The 8,055-nt window shown below is 45.4% G+C and overlaps 1 long non-coding RNA gene across 1 annotated transcript; it reads right to left on the bottom strand.

Moving 5' to 3' along the window:
* Nucleotides 1-4,548: 4,548 nt before the first annotated feature.
* Nucleotides 4,549-7,571, bottom strand: LOC134009809 (uncharacterized). Its single transcript, XR_009928269.1, has 2 exons — nucleotides 7,435-7,571; nucleotides 4,549-6,230 (listed from the first exon to the last, which is right to left on the bottom strand). It is a non-coding gene; the product is annotated as an uncharacterized LOC134009809 (long non-coding RNA).
* Between the last annotated feature and the right edge of the window lie 484 nt (nucleotides 7,572-8,055).

Genomic DNA, 8,055 nt, shown 5'->3' on the forward strand with positions numbered 1-8,055 from the left:
AGGTAGATGGAACCAAAACCCCTACTTTTAACAGACCGGATATTGTGTCAGCCACGCCTGCCTCTGCCTCTGGTTTGTGTCGGTATTGGTGATGGTCAATGTAGTATGGAAAGGGGAAGTCAAATGTGAATGTAATAGGTGTTACTGAGTGACAGTGACCAACGTCTGTTGCCCCTGTGGACCACAGGGCCGTTGGCAAGGTAGCTAACATGGCGGCGGTGTCCTCGTGATCTGTTTTTTCCCTACCGTGCGAGCGAGACAGCTGGCGGTGTTGCATGATAATATCATCTGAGGCTGCAATGGCGATTCTATACATACTACCGGTTTTAGACCACTGTACTGCCGGGATTTGGGTGTCCTGCCAATCCGGAAGAGACACGCCGTATTTAACCATTGGTCCTAATTCTTTAGCCTGATGGTTAGCTTGCAATGCCAATGAGAGATGTGGAACCGATTCGTCAGACATTTTGTACCACGCGGCCGTTTCCGGTGGTAGAGTGACGTCCGCTGCACCTCCCTCGTTGCCTACATAGATATGTTGGAATGTGACTGCTGCGGTGGTGTCTAATAAGGAGTCGAAAAATGCTTGTTTGTATGTCTCATCCCCAACCCTATCATAGAACAGAGTGACATGCCAGGGGTCATTCAATGTATGATAAGCATCAATCAAATCAATCCAAGGGCACCACTCCCAATAAGTGGATAGTAGGCCACCATGGTTAACCGTCTCCGCGGACAGAGTACCCCAATAGATGTCAGCGGGCGTTTCCTCACGGTGGGAGGCAAGTAACATCTGAGAGGCCGACATCAACCCATCAACAGAGCAATTGACTGTGTGTCCATTCGGAAATGTCACTCTGACCCCATCCGCAGAGCAGAGTATCGAAGCCCCCACCAAAGTCAGAATATCTCGACCCAGGAGATTGACTGGACATGCCGGTGACTGGACAAAAGAGTGCAACAATGATTGATTAGCCACCTTGATAGGTAGCGGCTTAGTGAGAGGCAGGCGTTGAGGAGTCCCAGAAAAACCCATAAGTTCCACTGTCGCGGTTGAGACCAAGTTCCTGGGCACTGGCTTGGACAATGTGGAGTATCGTGCGCCAGTGTCCACTAGAAATGACAGAGAGTCTCCACCCACAGTTACGGAGAGCAGGGGGTCTGCCAGCCCCTGCTCGTTAGGGCTCTTCGGGCCCCCTCATGCATCAGGATAGTTCTCACCCGGGATCCAGTAGTCATCTGGACACCTGACCGGGTACTGCCCCCGCGGTGGACCCCCTCTACCGCCTCTGAACCCTCCCTGTGGAGCGGCTCCGGCAAAAGGTGCTTGATGAAGACCTCGCTGCCCTCGCCCATATCCGGGAGGAGCCTGACCCCCCATCTGAGACTGTCCCTGACCACCGTGTGGACAGTCACGCAGCCAGTGGTCCATCTGTCCGCAGACAAAGCATCCCATGGATCTCCCCGGTCCACCCCTTCCCCTTGCTCTACCCCGACCCCTGTCCTGCCACTGTCCACCAGGGGGCCCCATGGGCCCCTGCTGGTAACTCGGGTGGGGCTGAGACATAGCACCTACCGCTGCTGAATATGTCTGTGGATGATCTAAAGGATATCAATTATCTGCCGGGAGCATGGGAGGACCTGTCACTACCGCCGGATGCTGCTGCACCATCTGATTACCATCTGAGCGTTTGTTTTTCGACGCCTGGCCCGCAGCTTTACGTGCCTCCTCTAGTTTTTTAGAGTTTGAGGAGCTGGACCTCTATGTCCTTACCCGCTCCCTTTTCTTTGTCCGCTATAGTTTTAGATTGTTTTAGGTGATGTACCAGGTGGTTTTCCCATATGGCCGGGCGGGCTCCTGCCATGTCTGGGTTTTCAATCATACGCGCTTTAACCTTGTCTGGGCAACCTGTCAAAACCGCCGCTCGATAGACCTGTGTGTGTGAGGGGTCCCTATCTGGATGTAAGCCAGTGGCTTGGGTCCACTCTTCCTTGCACTCGGACAGGAATTTAAACGGACTGATATCTGGGTCGAATTTGAATGAGATGGTGTGCAATGCGGTGACTGGTTGGGGCCATTTGAGATCCATAGCATCTCCCACACTGGCTGACACCTGATTGAATGGGGTTTGGTCTGCAGTGTTAGTTATATCAGCGGCTCGTTCAATCTGTTCCAAATCCCACCCCGTAGTCTGTCTGCCCATGAGCTGTCTCCAATCTCCCACCGCGAGCGTCATCCCCTGAGTTAATTGGGCTAGTTTGCGCATCCACTTCCGCCCCCCTTCCTCTGTTGGAGGCATTGCCTCAGCTATGTTTGATATGTCCTGAAACGCCCATGGTTTGTAGCGCATACCTCCGCCTGGTGCTGCCATTAAGGGAAATTGCCTCCCAGTATATTGTGCCCCCGATCTCGTATGCCTCGTCATGTCGCCGGGGTTGTGTTCGGCGGGTATGGGTTTTAGGTCAGCCAAAGTAATCGAGCCTGACATTGTAAGCGCCGTAAGTAGTCGGTTTAGTGCTCACATCCCCCTCCCTCGCCTGGTTCTCTCCTTCCATCCCCGCCCTCTCGAAAAACCTGTCTCGTGCCTTTCCCTCTGAATAAGTTTTTTCCATTGCCATCAGGTCCTCCCTAATTTGTATTTCCTCCCTACGTCTACGAGCACTGGTCTCCGCTAATTCAGCTAAATTTGACAACGAGCCGCCGATGTCGTGGTTTCTGCGAGCGCGTTTACAGAAGGCATCCTCCGCAGGGCTGTGATGCGAGGGGCCGGCACGGTCCGGTGATCCTGTCCTACGGCCAGCGAGTGGTGAGCTGGAACGTACACTTGCTGCCCCCAAACTTTCGGTTCCCGCATCTGCCACTTCCTCCATATCTAACTGACCGCTGTGGACTCTATACACCGGCATTTGATGCGAGTACGGAGGTGGGGCGGTGGCTTTTTTTGGAAGTGAAGGGTACAGTTTAGGGGCGTACGGAGCCGGAGGTAATTCTATGGGGACTGTTTCAACCTCATCTTCGCGACGTTCGTTTCCCTCGTAATTATAATTTACGGAAGATATGGCTACACCCAAATTGTGACACAATCGCCTGCCATTCTCCCATTCATCACATTCTTTTTTCCATTTTCCTTTTTTGAAAATACCACTCGGGCATGTTCCGAGTGCTTTCTTTGCTTTTATGGCCGCTGACTCGCTTTCAATCATTATCCGTTTTAAGCACATACGGTCCCCTCCATCCCAGTTATTTAGTGTCAAATGTCGTTGCCAGAACTTGTCATACTCGGCACGTACTTGTTTACGTTTATCCTTCTCCGTGCCACTTATTATTTGAGCGACCGCTATGCCATATTGGAAACAAAGGGTTTGACGTTTATCTGACATTTCCTCTAATTTCTGTATACCCTTGGTCAAAGAAGAAAGCACGAGATTGATAAAAATGAGTGATTTCACAATTTGACAACTTGTTAGATTTTGCACAGAAGGCAATTATGGTCCTTGGCGGACACCTAGTGGATCTTTTTATTTTTTATTTTATTTTTTAAAGAACGACAGATCTGTTTAAAATACCGTTCAGCTTAACCCGACTCCACACAAATATTACTTTTTCACAGATATGTTTAAAATACCGTTCAACTCAACCCGACTCCACACAAATATTACTTTTTCACATCAATTCAATTCTGTAACCCTCTTGTACCGGAGAGGACAAAGAAAACACACACCACACTCCTCTCTATTTTTATTAAACTCAATCTGACTCCACACAAATAGACAGTGAAAAAGACAAAGACAACGAGTTTAGGGACTCTAACCCCTGGAGAAGACTCTAACCTCCCCTTGGACAAGGACAACGAGTTTAGGGACTCTAACCCCTGGAAAGGACTCTAACCTCCCCTTGGACAAGGACAACGAGTTTAGGGACTCTAACCCCTGGAAAGGACTCTAACCTCCCCTTGGACAAGGACAACGAGTTTAGGGACTCTAACCCCTGGAAAGGACTCTAACCTCCCCTTGGACAAGGACAACGAGTTTATGGACTCTAACCCCTGGAAAGGACTCTAACCTCCCCTTGGACAAGGACAACGTGTTTAGGGACTCTAACCCCTGGAAAGGACTCTAACCTCCCCTTGGACAAGGACAACGAGTTTAGGGACTCTAACCCCTGGAAAGGACTCTAACCTCCCCTTGGACAAGGACAAAACACAAAAACGGTTGATTTCCCACCACTGTTGGTTTGACTAGGTACGATGAAACATAGTAATCGTCTAAATTTGGTTCTCAGTTCCGAATAGCAGTACTTTGAATTAACAGGTGTCTGCTTACCTTTTTTTATGTTGAGGCCTCTGATGATTACGTCTGTCTCCTCGCACCGGTGTATGGGTCTCCCCCCGATCCGTCGGTCGGGCCGGAACCCTCTGGACTCCCTCTTTTCAGCGTCGGGGTCACCAGTTGAAGGATTCTTATTCTATGTGTCTATTCCAATATGTAATGATGGTATCCAATGACAGAAATCTGTGTTCTAGAAAGAGTGGTCTGGAGTCGCAGAGGTCCGATAATATCAGCTTTAATGCAGCAGTTGGAAATCAACAAGTACAGAGCTCTGGGGTTGTCTATGTTTCCCTACCCGCAACAGAGTTTGGGCTGGTTCACGAAGTCCAACTGGCTATCTTTCCCTGCCCCAGCATATATTATACAATGCAATAGAAAACACAAGTATCAAAAAAGGGTTGAGCTTGTTCTCTCGTGCATCAGGGAGTTGTTCTTGCCTCCGCGTCCCACCTGCTCGGGTGCCATCTCCACCCAGATTCAAGGTTGTTTCTGAAAATGAAAAGAGAGACACAAAGAACAGCCTGCTTCCCACACTCAGTGTGAGACCCTATGTTTAAGCCTGAGCACACTTCTAAGTTTCATAAGACATAACTTTAATAAGCACAATACATAACTTTAAGACATGCATCCTTCATAAATCCTGTTGTTATATTCACTCGTGCACAGTGCCCGTGATGCATTCAATGATTAAAATGCCAGGTGTTTTCGCTATCTAGCTGTTTTTGCATTCCTTGCAAATCAGCGTTAATAAAAAGCAGATGAGATACAGTCTAGCTAACATTGACTCGACGGGCATGGCAGATGTTTGTAGCTCTAGCGTAGAAGATCCCTGTGCAAGCAAACAGGATCGATTTAGGTGGGTAACGTTAGCACTAGCTACAGCTTAGCAAACAAACTATCGGCACAATGTTAAAATGCTATAGTTACACAAAATGAAGCAATAGAAAAAATTTGAACATTTAATAAAAGAGTTTAACCAATTAAACATTCAATAACATGTTTTATGCAATTAGAAGGAATGTAAAAGACTGAAGAACGGAATGTTGACAACAATGTTCTCATTAGACAACATTTAAAAAGGGACAATAACCCCAACAGTAGCCCTCCTAGTAGTCCCTCTCCCCCATCACACCTATAATACATGTCTTACCACTTTTGGATTAAATTCCTATATCTTCAAAATCACTGTGCCAACCAACCCTGCTCAAATTTAACCCAATTTTGTGATTAAATAATGTTGGCTAGCTACCATCACTCATCACAAACTTTCAAATTTGAAATGAAAATGTAGCTGATTCCTATGTCTATTAACTACATGTAACATTTTTTAAATGTCTTTAGCTGACACAGTTTTATAATAAATTTAGTCCACAGACCAGTTTTTTTACTTTTGATACTATAAAAGTGAAATGTTACCCTCACCAAAACAGTTTGTGATTTTCAGATGGTTTAACATAGTAGACGAGTGCAGGTCGAGAAAGCAAACATTTTGATGTTACAATTTTGTTTCTGTGACCTTCAAAACTACCAAAAAATGCTGTGTGCCAACCAACCCCTGTAGCCAACCAACCCCGGTCTCCCCTATTAGTGCATTATGCCATCCTCATCCATCCAAATACTTTCCCCATATTTCTGTAATCGTATGTAGCCCTCTTCCGTCACAATAATGGACCTGTCCAAGGGGATGTGGTAGCTGTCAGTGATAATCCTGTAGTTTCCGTCGCATTCCTTCATATGCATGCTGACCTCATGCCCACCTCCAGCTAAAACGGTATAGTCCCTTGACGGAATTGATATGATTTTCTCGCCTTTGACAACCCGCATCCGGATCGGCGACTTCGAGGCATTGGCCACATGGGACATAGGGTTCCCCATTATTGATTTCAGCGTGAGACAAAGATCTGTGGAGTAAGTGTGAAAAAATGCAGTGATGCCTTTAATGTATTGCAATTACCAAGCACCTTTTGAGGATCTATGGCACTTTACAGTGAGGTAGGTGGTGATGCAGGTTTATCTTGACCACATGACAAATATTAATGTTGCTTAATGTAATATGAGACCTTGTGGGCATGTATTTGGCTTTTGGACTAGGGATGGCCATTCAATTAAGTTGTCTTAATCGATCGTCGGTAGAATTAACGATCGATTTTCGATTAATCATTAGGCCTAATATTTTTATATAAAAATTCACTATTTATAGGCTATATTAAAATGCAGTGAAAATAGAAAAAACAGCGTGTTTCCTCATTGAGATATGTTTTACAAGATGAACAACTCCCTACTCCTAAGCAGCAGCGGAGCCGACAGCTAGAAGCCGGTGCTCAAACACAACTGCCCTCGTTTTCTTCCGGCTAATTAACAAAGCTTCATAAAAACCTTAGCCCTCAACAATACTTAAGGGTAGCATATCCATCTCGATGGACTTGCAGATCCGTTGGGTAATTTTCTCTGCTCGTTGTGCATCGCAGCTCCTCCGTGCTAACACCGATACCAGGATGCACCGCCACTAATTTCACGCCATACACTAACCAGGGTCGGATGTACGTTCTTCAAGTGGTAGCCTACATTATTTGAGTCGTGGAGTTGTATTTATACTCAGCTTTGCAGTGTTGGCAGTGAACAAAGTAATTTTTTAAGTCAAAATGGTCCCACGCTACACTTCGCCGTGAACTCTTCATGTTTACTTTTGAAATACATGGAAACTCGTCGGTATACTGAGTGGGCATTTGGCGTTTTTTCCAAACATTGCCTTCGTGTGGTAAAATGTTTAATTGCTGCCACATAGCGAAATCCATTGCATTCCTTCAAGACTCACACTACGCAACAGACCACGCATTCGTTTTATCGATGAAAAAATAATGTCATCGACGAAATTCTTAATGATCAATGAATCGATCGTCGATTAATTATGCCCATCCCTAATGGACGGTTTAAACGAGCCAAGGATATTATGTTTTCGTTGCAGTTTGTTTATCTGTCTGTTTGCAGGATTATATGTAAAAACTACCGGACCGATGTGAAACTTCATGGAAAGGTGACTTCATGGAAAGGTGTCAATAGGCTAGCCTACTTGTAACAGATTGATAAATGAAAAAATATACTTACCAAGGACAAAAGGCAGATTTACCAAGGCTCAAAAGACGAAAAGTAGGCTAGACTGTTCTTGAAAGAAAAGTAGGGTGAATTTGGGTAATATGGGACATTGGGTAATGTGGCACAGTGTGTGTTTTTATCCCGCTATGACAACGTTTTAATATAGGTTTAGCATGGATGTCATGTGACTGAAATGACAATTTGATTGTGTGATATCACAGAAAGGGGCAGGGCACTTGTCAATCAGGAGCTTCCATGAGATTTGCTCAGTGACGTAACATTCTGACAAGATTAATGTTAAGGATATAAATCTTTCAAAAATAATTCAATGTTCCTAATTGTTTCAAATTATGTTTGTGATCTATTCAAGCAACAAAATATGCATAAAAGTTAGGAAAAAGTTGTTTAGTTTTTTTTTCTTTTTACCATTTCTTCGCTGTCCCGCTTTATCAAACATGATTGGTAATGTGGGACGGCATAATTTGGGTAATCTGGGACAGTCATTTAAATTCTTCAAGTGAGGAAAATATGCATTTAGGGACTCTTTGTGTGTGTGTGTGTGTACAGAACATGTTTGGCATTAGAAGTATAAACCTCAAATAATAATGTATGAATACACAGTTATTCAAGATT

The sequence above is a fragment of the Osmerus eperlanus genome, chromosome 23 (genome assembly GCF_963692335.1).
Source record: "Osmerus eperlanus chromosome 23, fOsmEpe2.1, whole genome shotgun sequence".
Taxonomy (NCBI): Eukaryota; Metazoa; Chordata; class Actinopteri; order Osmeriformes; family Osmeridae; genus Osmerus; species Osmerus eperlanus.